Source organism: Mustela nivalis (assembly GCF_964662115.1).
Source record: "Mustela nivalis genome assembly, chromosome: 7".
Lineage (NCBI taxonomy): Eukaryota > Metazoa > Chordata > Mammalia > Carnivora > Mustelidae > Mustela > Mustela nivalis.
Genome location: NC_139026.1, coordinates 66,561,067 through 66,584,582, shown reverse-complemented (window position 1 = coordinate 66,584,582; position 23,516 = coordinate 66,561,067). Strand labels below are relative to the sequence as shown.

The window sequence follows — 23,516 nt, the reverse complement described above, 5'->3', positions numbered from 1 at the left end:
GAGGTCCTTCATCATTTTGAGTCTATTTTTGTGTGTGGTGTAAGGAAATGGTCCAATTTCATTTTTCTGCATGTGGCTGTCCAATTTTCCCAGCACCATTTATTGAAGAGGCTGTCTTTTTTCCATTGGACATTCTTTCCTGCTTTGTCGAAGATTAGTGGACTGTAGAGTTGAGGGTCTATTTCTGGGCTCTCTATTCTGTTCCATTGATCTATGTGTCTGTTTTTGTGCCAGTACCATGCTGTCTTGATGATGACAGCTTTGTAATAGAGCTTGAATTCTGGAATTGTGATGCCACCAACGTTGGCTTTCTTTTTCAATATCCCTTTGGCTATTCGAGGTCTTTTCTGGTTCCATATAAATTTTAGCATTATTTGTTCCATTTCTTTGAAAAAGATGGATGGTACTTTGATAGGAATTGCATTAAATGTGTAGATTGCTTTAGGTAGCATAGACATTTTCACAATATTTATTCTTCCAATCCAGGAGCATGGAACATTTTTCCATTTCTTTGTGTCTTCCTCAATTTCTTTCATGAGTACTTTATAGTTTTCTGAGTATAGATTCTGTGTCTCTTTGGTTAGGTTTATTCCTAGGTATCTTATGGTTTTCGATGCAATTGTAAATGGGATTGACTCCTTAATATCTCTTTCTTCTGTCTTGCTGTTGGTGTAGAGAAATGCAACTGATTTCTGTGCATGGATTTTATATCCTGACACTTTACTGAATTCCTGTATAAGTTCTAGCAGTTTTGGAGTGGAGTCTTTTGGGTTTTCCACATATAGTATCATATCATCTGCGAAGAGTGATAATTTGACTTCTTCTTTGCCGATTTGGATGCCTTTAATGTCCTTTTGTTGTCTGATTGCTGAGGCTAGGACCTCTAGTACTATGTTGAATAGCAGTGGTGATAATGGACATCCCTGCCGTGTTCCTGACCTTAGCGGAAAAGCTTTCAGTTTTTCTCCATTGAGAATATTTGCGGTGGGTTTTTCATAGATGGCTTTGATGATATTGAGGTATGTGCCCTGTATCCCTACACTTTGAAGAGTTTTGATCAGGAAGGGATGCTGTACTTTGTCAAATGCTTTTTCAGCATCTATTGAGAGTATCATATGGTTCTTGTTCTTTCTTTTATTGATGTGTTGTATCACATTGACTGATTTGCGGATGTTGAACCAACCTTGCAGCCCTGGGATAAATCCCGCTTGGTCGTGGTGAATAATCTTTTTAATGTACTGTTGAATCCTATTGGCTAGTATTTTGTTGAGTATTTTCGCATCTGTGTTCATCAAGGATATCGGTCTATAGCTCTCTTTTTTGGTGGGATCCTTGTCTGGTTTTGGGATCAAGGTGATGCTGGCCTCATAAAATGAGTTTGGAAGTTTTCCTTCCATTTCTATTTTTTGGAACAGTTTCAGGAGAATAGGAATTAGTTCTTCTTTAAATGTTTGGTAGAATTCCCCCGGGAAGCCGTCTGGCCCTGGGCTTTTGTTTGTTTGGAGATTTTTAATGACTGTTTCAATCTCCTTACTGGTTATGGGTCTGTTCAGGCTTTCTATTTCTTCCTGGTTCAGTTGTGGTAGTTTATATGTTTCTAGGAATGCATCCATTTCTTCCCGATTGTCAAATTTATTGCCGTAGAGTTGCTCATAGTATGTTCTTATAATAGTTTGTATTTCTTTGGTGTTAGTTGTGATCTCTCCTCTTTCATTCATGATTTTATTTATTTGGGTCCTTTCTCTTTTCTTTTTGATAAGTCGGGCCAGGGGTTTATCAAATTTATTAATTCTTTCAAAGAACCAGCTCCTAGTTTTGTTGATTTGTTCTGTTGTTTTTTTGGTTTCTATTTCATTGATTTCTGCTCTGATCTTTATGATTTCTCTTCTCCTGCTGGGCTTAGGGTTTCTTTCTTGTTCTTTCTCCAGGTCCTTTAGGTGTAGGGTTAGGTTGTGTACCTGAGACCTTTCTTGTTTCTTGAGAAAGGCTTGTACCGCTATATATTTTCCTCTCAGGACTGCCTTTGTTGTGTCCCACAGATTTTGAACCATTGTATTTTCATTATCATTTGTTTCCATGATTTTTTTCAATTCTTCTTTAATTTCCCAGTTGACCCATTCATTCTTTAGAAGGATACTGTTTAGTCTCCATGTATTGGGGTTCTTTCCAAACTTCCTTTTGTGGTTGAGTTCTAGCTTTAGAGCATTGTGGTCTGAAAATATGCAGGGAATGATCCCAATCTTTTGATACCAGTTGAGTCCTGATTTAGGACCGAGGATGTGATCTATTCTGGAGAATGTTCCATTTGCACTAGAGAAGAATGCGTATTCTGTTGCTTTGGGATGAAAAGTTCTGAATATATCTCTGATGTCCATCTGGTCCAGTGTGTCGTTTAAGGCCTTTATTTCCTTGCTGATCTTTTGCTTGGATGATCTGTCCATTTCAGTGAGGGGAGTGTTAAAGTCCCCTACTATTATTGTATTATTGTGGATGTGTTTCTTTGATTTTGTTATTAATTGGTTTATATAGTTGGCTGCTCCCACATTGGGGGCATAGATATTTAAAATTGTTAAATCTTCTTGTTGGACAGACCCTTTGAGTATGATATAGTGTCCTTCCTCATCTCTTATTATAGTCTTTGGCTTAAAATCTAATTGATCTGATATAAGGATTGCCACTCCTGCTTTCTTCTGATATCCATTAGCATGGTAAATTCTTTTCCACCCCCTCACTTTAAATCTGGAGGTGTCTTCGGGCTTAAAATGAGTTTCTTGGAGGCAACATATAGATGGGTTTTGTTTTTTTATCCATTCTGATACCCTGTGTCTTTTGACAGGGGCATTTAGCCCATTCACATTCAGGGTTACTATTGGGAGATATGAATTTAGTGCCTTTGTATTGCCTGTAAGGTGACTGTTACTGTATATGGTCTCTGTTCCTTTCTGATCTACCACTTGTAGGCTCTCTCTTTGCTTAGAGGACCCCTTTCAATATTTCCTGTAGAGCTGGTTTGGTATTTGCAAATCCTTTCAGTTTTTGTTTGTCCTGGAAGCTTTTAATCTCTCCTTCTATTTTCAATGATAGCCTAGCTGGATATAGTATTCTTGGCTGCATGTTTTTCTCGTTTAGTGCTCTGAAAATATCATGCCAGCTCTTTCTGGCCTGCCAGGTCTCTGTGGATAAGTCAGCTGCCAATCTAATATTTTTACCATTGTATGTTACAGACTTCTTTTCCCGGGCTGCTTTCAGGATTTTCTCTTTGTCACTGAGACTTGTAAATTTTACTATTAGGTGACGGGGTGTGGGCCTATTCTTATTGATTTTGAGGGGCGTTCTCTGAACCTCCTGAATTTTGATGCTCATTCCCTTTGCCATATTGGGGAAATTCTCCCCAATAATTCTCTCCAGTATACCTTCTGCTCCCCTCTCTCTTTCTTCTTCTTCTGGAATCCCAATTATTCTAATGTTGTTTCGTCTTATGGTGTCACTTATCTCTCGGATTCTCCCCTCGTGGTCCAGTAGCTGTTTGTCCCTCTTTTGCTCAGCTTCTTTATTCTCTGTCATTTGGTCTTCTATATCACTAATTCTTTCTTCTGCCTCATTTATCCTAGCAGTTAGAGCCTCTATTTTTGATTGCACCTCATTAATAGCTTTTTTGATTTCAACTTGGTTAGATTTTAGTTCTTTTATTTCTCCAGAAAGGGCTTTTCTATCTCTCGAGAGGGTTTCTCTAATATCTTCCATGCCTTTTTCGAGCCCGGCTAGAACCTTGAGAATTGTCATTCTGAACTCTAGATCTGACATATTACTGATGTCTGTATTGATTAGGTCCCTAGCCTTCGGTACTGCCTCTTGTTCTTTTTTTTGTGTTGTATTTTTACGTCTTGTCATTTTGTCCAGATAAGAGTAAATGAAGGGGCAAGTAAAATACTAAAAGGGTGGCAACAACCCCAGGAAAATATGCTTTAACCAAATGAGAAGAGATCCAAAATCGTGAGTGGGGAGAAAGGGGATAAAAAGAGGTTCAAAAAGGAAGAAAGAAAAAAAAAGAAAAAAGAAATTAAAAAAGAAAAGAATTTTTTAAAAAAGAAAACACCTAAGAAATATGTAAAAAAGTAAAAATATATATATTAGATAAACTAGTAAAAAATCGTTAAAAAAGAAAAAGGTAACAGTTAAAAAAAAAAAATTTACCCGAAGGCGAGAAGGAAAAAAAAAAAAATGAAAAAGAAAAAATTAAATTAACTGCAAGACTAAAAAAAATCACAGGAAAAAACCATGAGTTCCGTGCTTGGCTTTCTCCTCCTCTGGAATTCTGCTGCTCTCCTTGGTATTGAAACCGCACTCCTTGGTAGGTGAACTTGGTCTCGGCTGGATTTCTTGTTGATCTTCTGGGGGAGGGGCCTGTTGTAGTGATTCTCAAGTGTCTTTGCCCCAGGCGGAATTACAGCACCCTTACCCGGGGCCGGGGTGAGTAATCCGCTCGGGTTTGCTTTCAGGAGCTTTTGTTCCCTGAGCGCTTTCCGTTGAGTTCCGGAGGACGGGAATACAAATGGCGGCCTCCTGGTCTCAGGCCCGGAGGAGCCGAGAGCCCAGGGCCCCACTCCTCACTGCGCCCTCAGAGAACAGCGCCCAGTTACTCCCGTCTGCCTGACCTCCAGCCGCGCTCCGAGCTCACCGAGCCTGCGACCGGTTCAAGGTAACACCGAGCTGTGAGCTTATTGTCGGCTCTGTCTCTGTAGCCAGCTCTCCCGTTCCAATACCCGCAAGCTCTGCGACACTCAGACACCCCCGATCCTTCTGTGACCCTGCTGGACCTGAGGCCACGCTGACCCCGCGTGGGCTTCGCCCCGGTTTAGCCTCTGGAGTGATGTCCCTCAGCGGAACAGACTTTTAAAAGTCCTGATTTTGTGCGCGCTTGCTCTGCTGCTTGCCGGGAGCCGGCCCCTCCCCCGGGGTCTATCTTCCCGTTGCTTTGGATTCACTTCTCCGCCGGTCCTACCTTTCAGAAAGTGGTTGTTTTTCTGTTTCCAGAATTGCTGTTCTTCTTCTCTTCGATCTGCCCATGGATTTTCAGGTGTTTGCAATCTTTAGATAAGCTATCTAGCTGATCTCCGGCTAGCTGAAGCAGTCTCAGCTTGCTACTTCTCCGCCATCTTGACTCCTCCCCAGCTTGGTTGTTTCTGAACTGAAATTTGTAAAGCCCCAAATTCTGAAACAAAATTAGGGAAGGTTGTTGGACTAAATGAACTTCTGATTTCAAGGCTGTGAGTCTGTGGTAATAGCTATTAATACCACCCTCAGGCTCCAGGTGCTCATAGTTTAACATTTCTCCTAGAGGTCCTCTTGTTATTTTTCTAAGGATTTCAAAGGAAACTCACTTTTGATTTTTGAGGATGGGAAAAATTTTTATATTCAGTTGGTATTCTTCCTCCAAAAATGAAATGTAAATGAAAAGCTGCCATTTTTCTCCTTTTCCTAGACCAAGATGGCGACTTGGACGGTCTGCTCACTTCTGGTTCCGTCTCCACTTTGCTGGATGCGCAGGGTTTTAGTGACCTGGAGAAAAGTGTATCATCTACACCAGTCACGGGATCTCCCAGTCGTGACCCATTCAACACAAGTGTTCCAGAAGAGGTATTTACAGACTCTCAACATTATCTTTGTAGTGAAGAGACTGTGTCATTGAAGGTTAAAATGCTGTTGACAGCAGGAAAGACCTGGGATCTTTTCTCAGTGTGGCTACTGACTGAGTCTTAGCAATTTTCATGTCAAAACTCAGTCTGCTAGGACTTTATTTGAAAGATTGTTTTTTCCCCCCCTCTTTAATAAATAAATACCTTGGGCAATGTCAAAATTGCTTAAACAATTCAGGAAGAACATGGGAGAAAGATGTCATCCTAAATGGATTACAATCTACACAATAATAATCTTTATTAGTAAAGAACAAATAGGGAATAAATGAAGAGGGATAACGTGAGATTATATAAAGAAGTTGGTTTTAGTCACTTCCAATGTTGTCTCTGAAAAATTCTGGTCTAAAATCTTCCCTGACTTCTTTAGACTTGGAAAAAAGCAGCTGGACAGGAATATTTAGTCTTGAACTCATCATTAACTTTTCTTTCACACATCAGACTGGTTCCAAAATCTGTTTCCATTACCTATTGCAAACCACCCCAAAAATTTGTGGCTTGAATGACAGCACTTGTTTTGCTAACAAATGTGTGATGTGGGTAAGGCTCAGCAGGAGCATTTCTTCTTCGCTCCACTGGGCAATAGTTGGAATGGTGTGAAGGCTGGAGGCTTGAGTCATCCGAAGGCTACCCATTTTTATATCACATGGTTGGTTGGTACTACTGTTGGACAGGACCTCAGCTGAGGCCCTAGCTGGAAATACCTGTGACTCCCTGGCTTTCTTCTAGCAGAGCGTTTAGATCCTAAGGATGAGCATCCCAATAAGAGGACTGGGCATATTTATATCATCTTTTATGCTATGACTCGGAAACCCTGTGGCATCTCTTCTCCTGTAGTCACAGGCCCACACACATTCACAGAGAGGAAACAAAGACCCTACCTCTTGATGGACAAGTAATATCACATTTGAGAAGAACACATGGGATGGCATATACCCCTACGACCATATTCGACTAGTACAACTGCCCTCCACTCTCTGGCTACAATCATTTATATCCCTCCCCAATGCAAAATGTCCTCATCCCCTCATCAAAGACCTCTTGGTCTTACTCCAGTCAGGCTTCCGCATCCCAAGACCTTGTCATCCAGACCCGGTCAAGATGTAGGTGCAGCTGCTCAGGTTTGGCTTCTCGAGTAGCACTCCATTCCATGTAAAGAACCAGGAAATTCAAGGTCAAGTCATTTGTCCCCTACACACCTGACATGCAGTGGTGGAATGGGCATAGTAACTACTGGGCATTCCCATTCAAGAAGAGGGAACATAGACATGGAAGACACCCACGTATCATTAGTCAGTAGCAGTTCCCAAATCCAGCCAGGCTCGTGTGGCCAGTTCCTTGACAGGGCCCAGACCTTTGGGCTCTTGGTTGTTCCTTGGGAGTCATCTTTCCATTTCCAGGAGAAAGAACCTGTAATTGCAGATGAGTTGTTTTCTGCAAAAGTATCTATACGGGTCTAGGGCCTTCTGCCTTCTACTATCTCTGTCCCTTTTGGTTCTATTTGGTATAATATTTTATTCATTTGGCATTTCTTATGAATCAATTTATAATCCACTCTATCAGGTAAAGGATATCCACAATTATCTTCACCATAAGACTTTCTCTATCTTAAGTTTTCTGTATGGCTGCTATGGAATCTCCCTCTGTTTTTAGAGTTGTCGAACTTTTTGAAGGTTTCAATGAGACAGCTGTACCTTAAGTCTTCCTGAGGTCTTAACCTAGGCACACCCGTGGCTTCCTGACAGCACCTCCGTCTTTGCCCTAGAACTTTTAATTTTAGTGCAGTGTACTGTCTAGAGAAACTGGGAATGGGAAAAATTGTTTTTGTTATTGTTGTTTTTGTTTTTTAACTAAATAGTCTTGACTACCTTATGTTTTCCAATTCCCCCTTTGGTCATCTTTCCTTTAACATATTACTGTATTCAGTGAGAAAAAAACCAAGTGGCATCTTTTCTTTTCCTATCTATTCCTGCTGATTACCTAATGAGAAAATGAAATTTGAATTGCATGAAAATGAATTCAAGGAGGAAACATTTCTCTCTTCACTATAGGAGAGGGCTAAAAGATGTCAGTCATAAGGATTACTGGGTAGGGGAAATTGGAAGGTGGTGATCAAAAGGTACGGACTTCCAGTTATAAGACAAGTGTGCTGGGGGTATAAGGTACAACGTGATGACTATAGTTAACACTGCTGTCTGGTATGCTGGAAGGTTGCTAAGACTGTAGATCCGAAAAGTTCTCATTGCAAGGAAAAAAATGTGTTTTTTTTTCCTTTCCTTTTCTTTTTTCTTTTTAATTTATACGGTACTGCATGTCAGTGATATCCCAATAAAATTGGAAAAAAGAGGCAAAGGATTAGTTAAGGAATAAAAAATATTTTAGAGGGGGAAATAAAAAATATGTTAGAGGGGGAAAATCCCCTAATTGCTAATTATATTTCTACTGAAGGGAAAAATAACATTTGACAGTCAATGAGTATGCTTGCTGCCTATTTACAGAATGGCAGATGTTACATGTAAGATTTGCCCAGATAGTCTCTTTAAAAAAAGTCTTTCCTATGTGAATTGTACTTTAATGAGACTTTTTGTTTGGAACCAGAATGATTTGATGAGGATTGAGTGTGTTCAGCCATATTGTTAAAGAAGAGCTAGAAGGGAGATTGGAGTTGGGAGTTAAAGTCCTAAGTTCAAAACGAAATCAAGGAAATGGATCAGTTTGTTAGTGGGCCATTTCCTTCCCCATGTTAGGAACCCGGGGAGCTACTGTGAACTTGACAACACAAGGGATGATGGCTCAATAATTCGCCCAGAACTAATCATAAAGATTCAAATTAAAAAAAAAAAAAAAGAAAAAAGAGAGTGAAGTAATCTCCTATTTTACAGCAATAGGACTTCTTAAAGAACAAAATTCAGGGGCGCCTGGGTGGCTCAGTAGGTTAAGCCTCTGCCTTCGGCTCAGTTTATGATCTCAGGGTCCTGGGATCAATCAAGTCCCACATTGGGCTCTCTGCTCAGCAGGGAGCCTGCTTCCTCCTCTCTCTCTCTGCCTACTTGTGATCTCTCTGTGTCAAATAAATAAAATCTTTAAAAAAAAATTCAGCTGAGAAAATTTTTAACACAGGGATGATGGCTCTGTAAATTGCCCAGAACTAATCATAAAGATTCTAAAAAAAAAAAAAATAAATAAAAAATCGCGAAGCAACAAGATCAGACTTGTTGTTAAAGAACAAACTTCAAATGAGTAAATTTGCAACATCTTACTGGCTTTATTCAGCAATTTATGAATCAGGCAATGTCCGTTTTAGCAGATGGAAAGGAACTCTACGGATCTGTACAAAATGAAGGGCTTTTTTAGGCCGAAGGAAGCAGGAGCAGAGGATCAGGCTGGTCATTTGCTGGTTGGTTAAGTAGGGTTACTTTCCTTAATGTGCAGCAAAGAGAAGTCTCGGGGCGGGGTGGGTCAGGTAACTTACTAAGGGCAGGCAAGTGCCGATTGGTTGACCTAGGTCTGCCTTTTCTGGGAGTGCCGAGCACGGAAACTTAGCTAAGCTTGGGTTTACTGACATGGAGCTTAACACGAACCACTCCGTCTTGGGCCCAATCAGATTATTTCAACAGACTTCACATGTTATAACCTCTTAGTGTCAAGGAATGAGACCACCGCTCAGTAACTGGAACAAAAAACCACAGAGCTAAATGTATTGCTTATTTAGTTACCTCGGTGAACTTTGTTGGTCAGGGACAGTCTCTTTGATCATATGTGGGGCATGTGGGGTTGCTTGGAGCTCAGGGATTGAGGGACTCTCAGAGGCTAGAGAGAGTTGACATCCACTGTGGATGTGTGGTTACAGAGGTGAGACTGTCATTGATTGATTGGCATCTAGAAGTGTGTTCCAGGTTGTAAGTCCCTACCTTCCTGGCTGACTTCAGAAGGAGGGACGGTCACTGATTGGTTGGTTGACTGGCAGACTGAATTCACTGAGGAAAATTTTATTTTTTTATCACAATATTTTTTAAGTGATTCATGTATTGTAGTTTATGATGGGCTCTTACACCATACTGCTCTACAGTCATCGAAAATTATTTAACCCCAGAGTATAAAATTTGTTCCATAGATTCCATCCTTAGGGTACACAAAGCATTTGTTTAGGAAGGTGTTTTTAGGCATTTTTGTTGTTGCTACTGTAGTATTATTAAGCCAAGTGTTTTAAGTGGTATCCACAAAGAACTGGTTTGGTGGGTGCCTAGGTGGCTCAGTCGTTAAGTGTCTGCCTTCTGCTCAGGTCGTGATCCCAGGGTTCTGGGATGGAGCCCATCATCAGGCTCCCTGCTCAGGGAAGTGGGAAGCCTGCTTCTCCCTCTCCCACTCCTCCTCCTTGTGTTCCCTCTCACCATGTCTCTCTCTGTCAAATAAATAAAATCTTTTTTTTTTTTTTAAAGATTTTATTTATGTATTTGTCAGAGAGAGACAGAGAGAGCAAGCACAGGCAGACAGAGTGCAAGGCAGAGTCAGAGGGAGAAGCAGGCTCCCTGCGGAGCAAGGAGCCCGATGTGGGACTCGATCCCAGGACGCTGGGATCATGACCTGAGCCGAAGGCAGCTGCTTAACCAACTGAGCCACCCAGGCGTCCCAAATAAATAAAATCTTAAAAAAAAAAAAAAATCTGGTTTGAACAACATTCTCTATTAGACTAGTGATAGAAAATAAAGTGAAAACAGATGTGTTTACAAAGCACTTTACCCAAATCTCATCTCAAATCATGACAACCCTGTCAGGTAGGCATTGCCATTCTCATGTTACAGAGGAGAAAACTGGTGCCCAGTTAAGTGACTTGCATAAGGTTAGAACCAAAGTTTTTACTAGGGCTTAAAGTTGTCAGGATCAACTATTGACTTACTTGATGGTATTATGTTTTATTCACAACCAAGTTCAAAAATGACCTTCCTTGGGGCACCTGGGTGGCTCAGTGGGTTAAGCCTCTGCCTTCAGCTCAGGTCATGATCTCAGGGTCCTGGGATCGAGCCCTACATCGGGATCTCTGCTAAGCAGGGACCTGCTTCCCCCCTCTCTCTGCGTGCCTCTCTGCCTACTTGTGATCACTCTCTCTCTGTCAAATAAATAAATAAAACCTTTAAAAAAAAAAATGACCTTCCTCCAGAATGTTTTCTCTGACTTTAACAGTCATTGATGTTTATATCCAGAGACCATTTTATAAAGAGAAGAATAGTGTTTTTAAACATAGGTGTATGAAATTTTTTTGATGGACCATGTAATTGTCTCCGTTATTTTTATTTTATCTCTGTGACTTCTGTCTTATTTATTGGATTTTTTACTTTCTCTAATTACATTACAGTTCCACACCAGCATCTTACAAGTTTCAATCCCTTCATTACTGCCAACATCTAAGGGCCTGGAAACGTCTGAAAGCGCAAAATTGCCTCCTCAACCAGAGACTTCATTCGAAGAAAGGTATGTCATTTATGACCCAACATTGCAATATAAATGTTCAGCAGAGTAGATCAAGCAAACACAAGAGTGCATTGCAATTTATTTACAGACACAGGTTTTACTGTGAGAGGCAAGAAACTGTAAGGCATGTGCCAGGGGACCAGTGTAAATCAATCACTACAGTCAGTTCTGGATTATTGAAATAAAGGGTGTGAAGCAAGAAGTCCTAGGGCAGGAGTCCAGGGAGGTGTGGTGTTCAGGTTAGAGAGAGATTTTAGGGGACTCAAGTTTTATGTCCTAAGTCATGGGGAGCCGCCAGTGGGTCCCAAGCCCCATAGCAATGGTCATGTGGCCCAGGCTGTTCGGAAGAAGGATTTGGGACAGGGATACAGTAGTTTCTCCATTAACAAGTAGAATTTTGAGGGAGCATGTTCGCAATTACTTAACCTTATAATGAGACCAAATAAAAGAAAATATAATAGAATATTTTAGGGGCACCTGGATGGCTCAGTGGGTTAAGCCTCTGCCTTTGGCTCAGGTCATGATCCCAGGGTCCTGGGATCGAGCCCCACATAGGGCTCTCTGCTCGGCAGGGAGCCTGCTTCCTCTTCTCTCTCTGCCTGCTTCTCTGCCTACTTGTGATTTCTCTGTCAGATAAATAAGTAAAATATTTTTTTAACAAAAGAAAATATAGTAGAAAATTTTAAAAGAGAGGGGCAGCTGGGAATCCTCAGTAAATTCAGCAGCTGACTCAATCTCAGCTCAGGTCTTAATCTCAGGGTTGTGGGTTCAAGCCCCATACTGGGCATGGAGCCTGTGTTTAAAAACAAAACAAAACAAAACACACACGACTGTTTTAAAAGAGAAATCGCTTCCCCAGCACAATTTTTTGTTTTTTTGACAGTTCTGCTTACTTAGAATATATATGGTCTTTTACTTGTGAAGCACACACATTCCATTTTTTTTTTTCCTTTTCTTTTCTTTCTTCTTTTAGTGATGGAAAAATAATCCTTGGTGCTTCTGTTGAAACCCAGCCGTGCGATAGTCTTTCGTAAGTCATGTTCTTGAATGTGGAAAATGTCATTGATACCTGGGAGAGAGGAAGCTTCTGACAAACTCACAGTGACCACTGTGAGAAGCGGATGACTGAGGCCTGAATACATTAATGCAGGTGTGGTGGTTGGATGTCAGGGAAAGGGGAGGTTGTGAGTTAACAAAGAGATTCTTACTCATGGACTGTTATCCATTATCTCGTGCCAAGTGTTTGCACGGCTTTAGCCTTCCTTCATCAGTTTTCATGTGAAGTGCAGTGCTTTGAATTTCAGGTTTGCACTGGCTTGCATTTTGACCCTAGCAGAAAAGAGTCACAGAGAATGATGTAATGGCTGGAAAGGATGCAGTAGTTTTTTGCATTCTCCATGTAGTAAACCGGTCCATTATCTATGTTTATCCAAGTTCAAGTCTGAATTAGGAAAATCTCTTACCAGAGCAGTATTCAAAGATGAGATCTTCTCTTTTCTCACCAATATCTTTTACTTTATTTGATACTGGACAAGTCTAGTAACTTACGTACAGATGAGTACATGAGAATTGCCTTTTAAAAGTTTGTGTATGTGTGTTACTCTGCTTCTTAGAGCTTTTTTCTCTCTCTAAACTGGTCACCTATTCCTGACTTCCATTTTTGAAAAGACAGCCCTGTACACTTGAATGCTAGTTATGTGAAAGGGAAAAAAATCTCTGGATGTTTACAGTGTCACTTCGCCTTTGCAAGGATAGCAAACAAATTATTATGGGCAGCCAGAGGGATTTTTCTTGTATGCCTCGATCAGAACTGTAAAATGAACTACTTGGCCAGATTCAGAAAATGGATTCCTTTGTGAATTGAAAAGTAACACTTCTGTGCTTTATTTTAATTACAAGGATTATATATAAATAGTACGTGAGTATTTTAGAAGTTCCCTGGTATATTAACTAAAATTTAAATAAAAATAAAAAATAAAAAGGTTCCTGGTCTAAATGTATACATAAAAGGATACACCACTGGTCCATGGAAAAATGCTGGTTTATTTTCAAATGTTGACATCACAAGGAGAGTCCTAAGTGTTTTTCCAGCTATTCTAACATGTGTGGGACATTTAGAGTTATTGGCAGGACAGTTAACCACCTCTGCTTTTAAAAGAACTCAATGTTATAATTTAGTAAAGCACATAAGTGACTGCCTGAATCCGGATTTTCTTTTATGACCAGGATTCAACCCACACACAGTTTTAGTTTCTTTCCAAGATATTCTCCTAAGAAACAGTGGCACCAGAGCCACTTATTATTAATCCTAATTACTATTATTGTTATTTTTAGAACTTCAAGTCTGCAAAAGTCCAGCAGCCTGGTCAATCTGAAGAAAGAGTCATCAGATGGGGTTGGTTCTGTGTTGTTTCTCTGTCTGTTACCCTGAGACGCAAATATTTAGGGATCCTCACATTTTCCCATTTTCCAAAGAAAACTGTCAAGAAGAGTTTGAGGTTTCTCTAATGCAGATCTATTAGATACCACAGTTAATGGTAAATATTAAGAAGGGTGAATATGAACAGTTGAAACTAGTGTATATAATCACAACTGAAGACTAATTAGCCATTATTGGAAATAAATGGAACTGAGATTGTATAGCTTAGAAGTAGATAAAAGTTTATTTTAATTTCTAGAATTGTGTGTAACAGTTTGTGAATATATGAAGCCATTCCTATGTCCAGATTACAATGGAAAAATGTTTGTGATGTCTGATACATGGGATTGCTTAACTGTCTCCAAAAAACCCAAACTCAGAACCTCCAAAACATGTTATATGAAAGAAACCAGATACGAAAGATCAGATAGTCCACGATTCCATTTATGTGAAGTATGTAGAGTAGATAAATCCATAGAGACAGAACCCAGTTTGGCGGTTGCCAGAGATGGAGAGGGAGGAACGGAGAGAAACTGCTTCCAGGGTGAGGGGTTTTATTCAAAATGATGGAAATGTTTGGGAGCTAGGTGGAGGTGGCAGTTATATAACACCGTGAGTGTACTTAATGTCCCCTAATTGTTCAGTTACTTTTTATGTTTCACCTCAATAAACTGTTGGGGAGGTACAAAAAACAGACAAAACCCCCAACTCTCAATCAGGCTAGTGATATTCTTAATTATCATATTTGGGCTTCCTAAGACCTCACAAAACATCCTTAGGTCACCCGCCCGAGAACAGCTGTTTATTTAATATAGCCACTGTGTATACAGCAAACATTTTGGTGTTCTGTTTTTTTGTCTTTTTTTTTTTAAAGACCTCATCAACAAGGGCTCTCGTTCTTCCTCCAATTTTCAACCATTAACTCTGTAAAGGCTACCTTCTGGTAGGCCACTTCCAGATGCACTCCCTTGACTGCTGGCTCTGAATGCCTTGAGTTGTAATGTAGGTGTCCCTGATAAGGCATGGACTGTGCACACAGCTGTAATTACAGGCATCCTTTGTCCTTTTTTGTCTTGCCAATTCAATAAATGATTAAATGATTTTGACATCTGTGGTGAGACATAGGTAATAGTTGCACTAAACTGTGGCATCTATAAACTTGTAGTTACGATGAGCAATAAATTCAGAGGATAAAATAACCACCTTCAAAGCTTGTGTCCCCTCTCCCCTTTCTCTACCTCTGCAAAAACAAAAACAGAGGGCAGGAGATGTTAGAGGAATGAGGGCATGCAAATCAAAGCATCTTTGGATCCTACTAAAACAATATAATAGATCATGTTACTGGAACTGCTAATTCAAATAACAAGAAAGCTAAAAAATCAACAGTACTTAGAAGTATAACTTAATTACAGTTAAGTTTCGCGATAAAGACCTTGACCTTTTAGAGACAGCCAAAGAATCTTCTGAATCGATGAAGAAAAATTTAATTATAACAAGTTTAGTTTTGGTGTTAAGTGTATCAAGCATGTCATAGTGTTTGAAAATTGGTGATCTGTGTCGGGTAACTTGCAGGCAAGGTAATGAATATGTCTCAGAACACCCTCTCAAAAACAAAATGTTTAACAGTCACTGGTTGTGTCCTCATTTGACTAGTAATTCCTTGAGTAGAATATTTAAATAACTGGAGTAGAATCTCTTTCTGCTGCTGGTGTAGAAGCTTGGAGATAACGCCTACTTTGCACAGTGATTATATTACGCTGGGCTTCTGATGCAGTTACGGTACAAAGACTGTGAACTGCATTGTAGCCTAGTCATGTCATAACCATTCGAAAAATAGGAAGCCTGCTGGTATTCTGGTTATGCAGTACCTTATTTCCATGTCATTGGGGGAATGAGGCAAATAAAATAAAGCTTGAGAATTTCTATGTCCTAAATACTTCACATATGAAGCATGCCGGTTATAGGTCAGTGATGAACATGTTTTTGTTGCTGCTCTTGCTTCCTAAGTAGCTTTCAGAACTGACTTTCTAAATTGTAATATGGTGCTTGGTGTTCATAATCAACTTATCAGTTCTGTGATTCTTTTAAATAAAATCACATGTGTAACAGATCAGGTGTTGTGCCCAGCGTGTACTCCTAATTGTGCACAGCCACGCTGTGTTCCATTTATTATTACTTGTCTTTTAGGATAAAGCTCCTGTAGAAAGCAGCCCATTCAGGGGCCTCCCTCCGAAAGCTCCGGGGCGTGATGCATCCGTGGACGACAACCCCTTTGGCACTCGGAAAGCCAGATCATTCTTTGGGCGTGGCTTTTTTAAAATAAAAAGTAACAAGAGGACAGCAAGTGCACCAAACTTGGGTACGTATGGCCAGCGTGCTTTTGCTTTAATTCACTCAGGACGAGGACAAGGTCAATCCCCTCCCTTCCCTGGTTCATTGATCTGTGCGTTTCTCGTTCTCAGAAATGAAGGTGAATGCAAGAAACTGACCCCTTGGGTTTAATTCGGTGGTAAAGATAGCTCTGTGCAGGCCATCACCCTGCTCTCCTTGTTGGAGTATAAGTGTAGAGGAAAGACCAAAACCCTTGACACTCTCTGAGTTCATTGTAAACAGCTTCTCATCTGTTTCGAAAGTGGACCAATTAACCCCATATTGTTCCTGCTAATGGAGTCTGCGATGTTGGAAGCACAGCGCAGTGCTTGCCTTTCCTCCCCCGTGTGTATTTTGTGAGTAGGACTTTGAGCTGTGTTTCATTTTGTCATTCTCCTGTGTTCTCTCCATTGGGCTGCGTGTGATTGTGTGCATTGTTGGGATATCTGAAGATCGTAAACGAAGTGCCAGTGCACCCACCCTAGGTATCGTACCCCTGCATGCCAGCCTTCGCCAGTGCTGTCCTCCAGGCTGACTAATCCTTGCTCTTGGTATCTGCGATCTCTAGAAAGCAAGCTGGCAGCGATCAGAAAATGTTGTCCTCGACTCCAGAGAGTTCCTTCCAACTGCTGCTAAAGTGAACTTTCTGGAGAGTCTTTGCTTCCCAGCCTACGTGCTGTTTTAACCCTTGCTAATGACACCTTGCCAGGAGCTCTGGGAGGACCCAGAAGCGCACGGCACCCTCAGAGTCCAGGGCAGGACTCTCCTGCCTCGTACCTTCCAGCTTTCTCACCCTTCCGGTGCATCCTGTCTCACACTAACTGCCAGGTCCTGACAGTTCCTTCTCCATGTCTCCATTATCCCCAGAGAGCAATGTTTTCAGCCAAATCGAGAAGTCTGTAGAAGACATTGCAAATGATTGCTTTAGACTGACTTTTCTTAAGGGAATGTTCTTCTGACATTTATTGCTTTGAAGATGGAAGTGGCATTTAGTGACACTGGAGGAAGATTTCTGGGATATTTAAGGAGCCTCCCCTAGAGTGATTTTAGGAGAGGGGAAACTCCGTTTTCCTTTTTAAAAGTGTGGGGCATGGGAGGGAGGAAACATCCTCAAAACAAAAAAATGAAAACAGGATGCTTTTAGAATGAGGGTGAGTTAGGCAACATTTTCTGGTATACCCGTACTCATGATGGCTTTGGGGTTTGGATGGAAAGGTTCCTTTGGATTTTCCCTGAGATACCCATACACCAACTCATGTGGGTCAGCACAGGTTACTTTTCTCCCTTTGCAGTCTTACATTTCTAGAATACACATGGGATAAATAAAATCCAGACAACATTTTCAAATGTTTTTGCATCTTTCTTAGAAGAAATACATTGTTAATACTAAGAGCCCAGTGCTGCTTATTATAACCTATAATCACAGCTGTGCTTCGTAGAAAAGTCAACCTCTGCAACTTTTGTATCTTGCTGAAACACCATTTCTGTGATTTTTGTACAACTTTTTCTTTCCCGTAAAAGTGTCGTCTCACACTGAGGAAACAGTACTGCTTGTGTTTGTTAGTGGGGGATCATATCTTAAGGGGCAGGTAAAAGAATTAAGAAATAGAGAATGCTGGGAGAACTGGGCGTAGCAAATTTGGATGTTACTCTTTCAAGGCAGAATCAACAGACACTGATTTTATATCAAAAGAAAAATGTGTGCATATCCAGTACAGTCTTTTCTCAGTAGGACATAGCAAGTTATAAATAGGAATAACTCTCTTGAAAAAAGACCGCCAGGGCTTGGTGACTAGGATCTGATGTAAATGCCAAAGGAGAGGAGGGAGTGAAAAGAAAATGCCAAAGAGTGTGAATGGGAGTAACAGGAAGAATATTAATTAGTATCAAGGGAATATTAAATAAGAAAATCTAAGAGAATTCTTCTGAGAATTGGATGGATTTGTTGAGTCTAAGATGTTCCTGGCACAGCACATTGGGAATATCCATAAACGTTCAGATCCTGAGTCTGGGGAGAGAGATTAGGACCAGAGATTGTGATACTGGCTGCTTATGAATGAGGGAAGCCATCATTTTGTGCCAGGCACGGAGTGGGTGAACTTGTTGAGAGATCCTGCTGGCAGGAGCCTAGAACAGAATCTCGGAGTGGAAGAAGAGGAGAAAACAGGTCCTATAGCAGAGAAGAAACGATCAGATGACAGATCTGGTAGATTGTCCTAACAAGATGAAGGAGATGATGTTTTAGGAGAATGTGGGAAGAATGTCAGCAGTACCAAGTGCTGCAGAAAAATCGAGATTAATTTAAGTGATCTCAGATCACTTAAAGAATGTGGCAATCCTATCCCACCTTTGAACTTCAAAGAGGTGGTAATTTGTGAGTTAATGGATTTAGGCACAATATCATATGCGATATTATACACATCATTCACTGATACACAGCAGACGGTAAAGCAGAACATAAATTTGTGTTCCATCTGTAATATTTGTAGGGTGCTCTTTACAGACCAACCGAAGAAGAATTTGTGAAGAGTTGCTAAAGTTAAGAAGGGTAGCATCTAGTCATGTTCATTCCGTACTTTAAAACTCACCAAGTATGTATTCTGTTCTTGGAATAGCTGAAACAGAGAAGGAGACAGCTGAGCACCTAGATCTGGCTGGTAGATCTTCCCAGCCGAAAAATTCGCAGATATCTCCACCATCGCCAGATTCCAAAAAGAAATCCAGAGGATTCATGAAACTCTTTGGAAAGTAAGTAACACAGCAGACAACCGGAGGGGGCTTTGTGTTGTGTGTTGCTCAAATGTAGGAATAAATGGAAGATTGCCTAGAAACAAGTATGCAGTTGTAAGGCTTTGCTGTTCCTTTGATGGGAAAGAAGATTGTGATCTGGGATGCACTGACTCACTGGGTCTCAGTTAAAGTGTAAATCCAGACATCTTTTCTGACCATACATAAGCAATGTTCTCATTAACTTTAAAGTCCTAAGGTCTCCTCAGGTCTCTACAAGGCAATGTGATGTTGTTTCTTCTATTCAGACTTAGGAGAAGTCAGTCAACTACATTCAACCCAGATGACCTGTCTGAGCCTGAATTTAAAAGAGGAGGGACAAGGGCAACTGCAGGGCCATGACTGGGTTGGTCTCGAGATTTGGGACAATCTAACAGGTGAGAAAAACTGAACGAATGGACTTTGACATCTCTACCCACATGTCCAGGCTATGAGCACTTGCAATGTTAGTATTGTCCCTGGGCTGAGCAGTAGAATCCCTTGCTTACCCCTTTGCCTGGCAGAGGGGTCCGTCATCTTTAGAGCAGTGCGGGTTGGCAGTGGTTGGTGAAAATCATGCAGAAGATGAGGGCTGCGTGAGCCAGGGGAGGAACCAAAGCTAAAGTGTCAGCAACATCTGTGTAAGAATGATTCTTTGACTTCAATCTGACTGAGAAAATAGTTACTCCAAGTACTCTAAAGCATAGCTCTAGAGAGATGGGCTAACATAGCGGTTAAGAGTAGGTTCTAGAGACAGACTGCTTGGATCTGATTGCTGGCTTGGCTGCTTCCTGTAACCTCGGTGACCTTTGAGCAACTACATCCATACTCTACGCCTCCGTGTCCCCTGGTATGAATTAGTCTAATTATGAAGATTAAAGGAGTTAATATGCGTTGAGTATCTGGTAAATAGTAACTGTTCAGTGAACGTTAATGACTAATGGATTCTGTGAACGCACCTACATAAATTCATTAAGACACAAATTCTAACGGAATTTAATCAGGATTAAATAATCCTGAATTTATCAGGACTATGTAATGCTTTATCTGTTAAGACTCTAGGAACTTTTCCTACACCCTTACCACAATTGAGGGCTGTTTTGAAATTACTGTACTGACCTACTGAGCATGAGAAGGATGGGGTTGGCAAACATCTAGCACAAACCATTACACTTAGTCTTTGGAACATGGTCTCTCCTACCCTCGCAGAAGACTGGGCACAGGTTTTATCAAGGAGGAAACCCTGGCTTTCTCCAAACACATGAAGGTCTCATTTGCCATGTGTTCTCTTTATACACAGTAGAGGATCTCCTTGTGCTGTTTTAAAAAAAAATAAAGAAAATTTTTGTTTATCTACATTTTTTTTCCCCCAAAGAGGAACACGATTTACATGTCAAAGTAGAAAATTTGACCCAGAAATTACTGTGATTATGTTTCCCTGTACTCAGTGATGGCATGTTGCGCTCTTCTCACTGATAACCATTTGGAGAGAAACCATAATTCTGCTACAGTTCAAGTTAGACTTGATTTCTTTCCATCTAACCTAGTGTTTTCTGTTTAGAAATTCAGTCTTCAAACCACGTTGACTGAAACTAGTACAGTGACTTGACTTGTTGGTTCAACTTGTTTTTCTTCCACAAATATGTTTCTTGCTCAATCATATTGAATCTTTTGTGGTTTCATTTGAAAATGAAAGCTGTGGTCCTTTTGAGGTAACTTTCAATGCCAGTACCACCTCCCCTAAACATGGACTGAAAAGTAAGCTTTTCATGGTCAAATAGGGCATTACTAGGGAATTTCTACATTCATTCAGTATAAGTTGGTCAACCTTGAGAAGCCACCGGGCTGGCTTGGAATTGTTCTTCACACAGTTGTTCGTTTTCTTATAGCGACTTGGATATGCCATTTGCCAAATGGACCAAGGAGCAGGTTTGCGATTGGCTTGTGGAGCAGGGCTTGGGGTCCTACGTGAATTCAGGCAAGCACTGGATTGCATCTGGCCAAACACTTCTGCAGGCTTCTCAGCAAGATCTGGAGAAGGTGACTGCTTCTCTGTTTTGTTTAGACAATGGTTACTGAGAAAGAGAATATGATTGTAGAATTGTTTTATACTCCAGAAAGGGGAGTGGGGGGAGCCAGTCAGTACTCTTGAAAAACTGTGTTTTCTGCTTCACACTTTTTTTTTTTAATTTAATCGCATGGATTTAACAAGAAGGACCTGATCTTAATGAATCCTTATGAAACATGTAAGCCACTGGCTATTTTAATGAGAAATAATTGTATAGACATAATAATAAACCTTAAGCTCATATTTCTCAGAATCTTTGTGAGGATTTAGCATTGGCCCAACTTCTCAGTGTAATGTATGCAATTCAACTTTACTTTGCAAAAAGGAAAAGGAAAGAGCCCTACATCTTACGTCAAATTATTTAACATATTTCCTAATTGTTTAACCTTTTGTACAGAAAGAATAGAATTCCAGTCTTGCTGAGGAAGGAGCCTACTAGGGAATGGAACATCCCACTAAACTAGTTGCTGTGGTCTTGGCTTTCTAGGGGCCTTTTGTTCAGCAACATTTCACCAACTTGACTTGGCATGCTGACTGAACAGGATTGTCGGGTCTTTAACACTGGCTTCGTTTGGGGGGAGCTGGCATCTTTTGCCAGTGGCATCTAGCCCATAGTGACAGAATGGTCAAACCAGTGTTTCTGCTTATTATTTCAGGAACTTGGGATTAAGCGTTCACTTCATCGAAAGAAGCTCCAGCTGGCACTGCAAGCCGTGGGGTCTGAAGAAGAAACCAACCATGGAAAGCTGGATTTCAACTGGGTTACTAGTAAGAGATTTTTAAATTCACTCATTCATGAATGAGTAAATGAGTGACTGACTGAATGAATGAATAAATGAATGAAGCTGCTTTTTCTTTTGAATCACAAGTACAGGTGTTGCGTGGCTTACTAACAACACCGATTTCTCTCCTGTAGGGTGGTTGGATGACATTGGTCTCCCCCAGTACAAGACCCAGTTTGACGAAGGACGGGTAGATGGTCGAATGCTCCATTACATGACTCTTGTAAGTGATTGGCTCCTGGGAGTTGGGGAAGGGGAGTGTCAAATTGCTTTTCTCTGGAAAGACACAGAAATAGTGAGCAAAATGCATTGTTTTCACAATGATTCCACCAGAGTTTCAGGGTGTTGCCTTAACTTGAGAAGAGCCAGAAGAGTTTCTGTTAAGTTGAAGTCAGAGGATTTGGTGATTGCAGTATCGTTGGGAAATTTAAAACTTGGATTTAAGCTGTATGAAGGCTAATCTAAACTCAGCTCTCCAGGAAGATGGTTTTATGTATATTCGACAATGTAGACCCTGAAGTGCACGCTTTGAAGGGGTAAATTTTCGCATAATTTTATATGCGAATTATATGTTATGAAGATGCTTTGTTTTATTTTATTTTAGATTTTATTCATTTATTTGAGAGAGAGGGTGAGATAGAGCACGAGCCCGGAGAGGGTCAGAGAGAGGAGGAGACTTTCACTTAGAAGGGAGCCTGATGTGAGGTTTGGTCCCGGGACTCTGGGATCATGACCTGAGCCGAAGGCAGCCACTTAACTGACTGAGCCACCAAGGCGCCCCTCTCCTAACGATGTTTAAAAAATAGAGTGTAGAGTGTCGAAGCCCTGGGGGTTTCTGAGTTACACATTCCTATATGCAGTGACTGCTCAGAAGAGACCACCCTTTTGACCTGACATCTAGAGACCCGTCTCCTCTCCTCCCTTCTGCTTTGGAGAATGTTACCCAAAACCTGCCTCCTTTCTCTCTTTAGCCCCGTTCCACTAGGGGAGTAATCGCAGAGGCAAGAAGTAGACTGAGGTGGACTCTCTGATTCCTGCATTACTGTTCCGTATTTTTATCCTTCCATCTAAGAGGTAGAAGGACTTTACAACAGTGGAAGAGACGGTTTCCAGGAGAACTTGTTCTAGATTCCGCAGTCCTGTTAGTGCACTGCTGCTTTAGATTCTTTTCTTTAAAAGGCCTTTTGTGAGCTACGCTCTGGAACCAACCCCGAGAAGTATCTTCTTTAAGTTTGTTGAAAATTTGGGGCATCTGGGTGGCTCAGTGCGTTAAGCCTCCGCCTTCAGCTCAGACCATGATCTCAGGGTCCTGGGATTGAGCCCCGCATCGGGCTCTCTGCTCAGCAGGGAGCCTGCTTCCTCCTCTCTCTCTCTGCCTGCCTCCCTGCCTACTTGTGATCTCTGTCTGTCAAATAAATAAATCGTTTTTTAAAAAAAAGTTGTTGAAAATTTCAAACAGCTTATTTTTCAATGTCAGAATTGTGGGGTTCCTTTCATGGGATTCATTTTCTTCTCTGTCATTGAACCAAAGTCCGTACCTTGGTGGGCACCTGCTTGTAATAACACGAGCGCGTGGCACATTGCATGTATACTGTGTGCCAGACACTCTTCCAAGCTCCGTACTCCTATGAATACTCCAGTTTCAGCAAGCCTTGAGGTGACATTCTTGTTATCCCCCAGTGTTTAGGTGAGGGAATGAGAAACTTGAGAAATGGGGTAGCTCAACCAAGTTTCCACAGCCAGAAAGTAGTCAGAAGTCACAGGGTGTTTGAACCCAAGATGTTTCCAGATTCCTCCTCTTAATAGCTCAGCCTGCAACAAATTCAGTAAATACTTGCCTGCTTGTCTAGGTAGGTATGCTTCTGCACGAACGTGAGTAGATTCAGGCTTAAAACCACAAGAAAAGTGCACATAAATTTTGTGACTATAAAAGAGTAAATCATCTTAGA

At 41.0% G+C, this 23,516-nt stretch overlaps 1 pseudogene across 1 annotated transcript in view; it reads left to right on the top strand.

Annotated features, from left to right (window-relative positions):
• LOC309870256 (liprin-beta-1-like) overlaps nucleotides 1-23,516 on the top strand; it is a 48,758-nt pseudogene that overhangs the window by 22,960 nt on the left and 2,282 nt on the right. The window contains exons 11-21 of the transcript in view: nucleotides 5,483-5,637; nucleotides 11,047-11,162; nucleotides 12,136-12,192; nucleotides 13,497-13,566; nucleotides 15,769-15,940; nucleotides 16,404-16,436; nucleotides 18,567-18,699; nucleotides 18,987-19,115; nucleotides 20,607-20,757; nucleotides 21,442-21,553; nucleotides 21,702-21,790. The product of the transcript in view is annotated as a liprin-beta-1-like (transcript). The remainder of the gene's footprint in view (nucleotides 1-5,482; nucleotides 5,638-11,046; nucleotides 11,163-12,135; nucleotides 12,193-13,496; nucleotides 13,567-15,768; nucleotides 15,941-16,403; nucleotides 16,437-18,566; nucleotides 18,700-18,986; nucleotides 19,116-20,606; nucleotides 20,758-21,441; nucleotides 21,554-21,701; nucleotides 21,791-23,516) is intronic.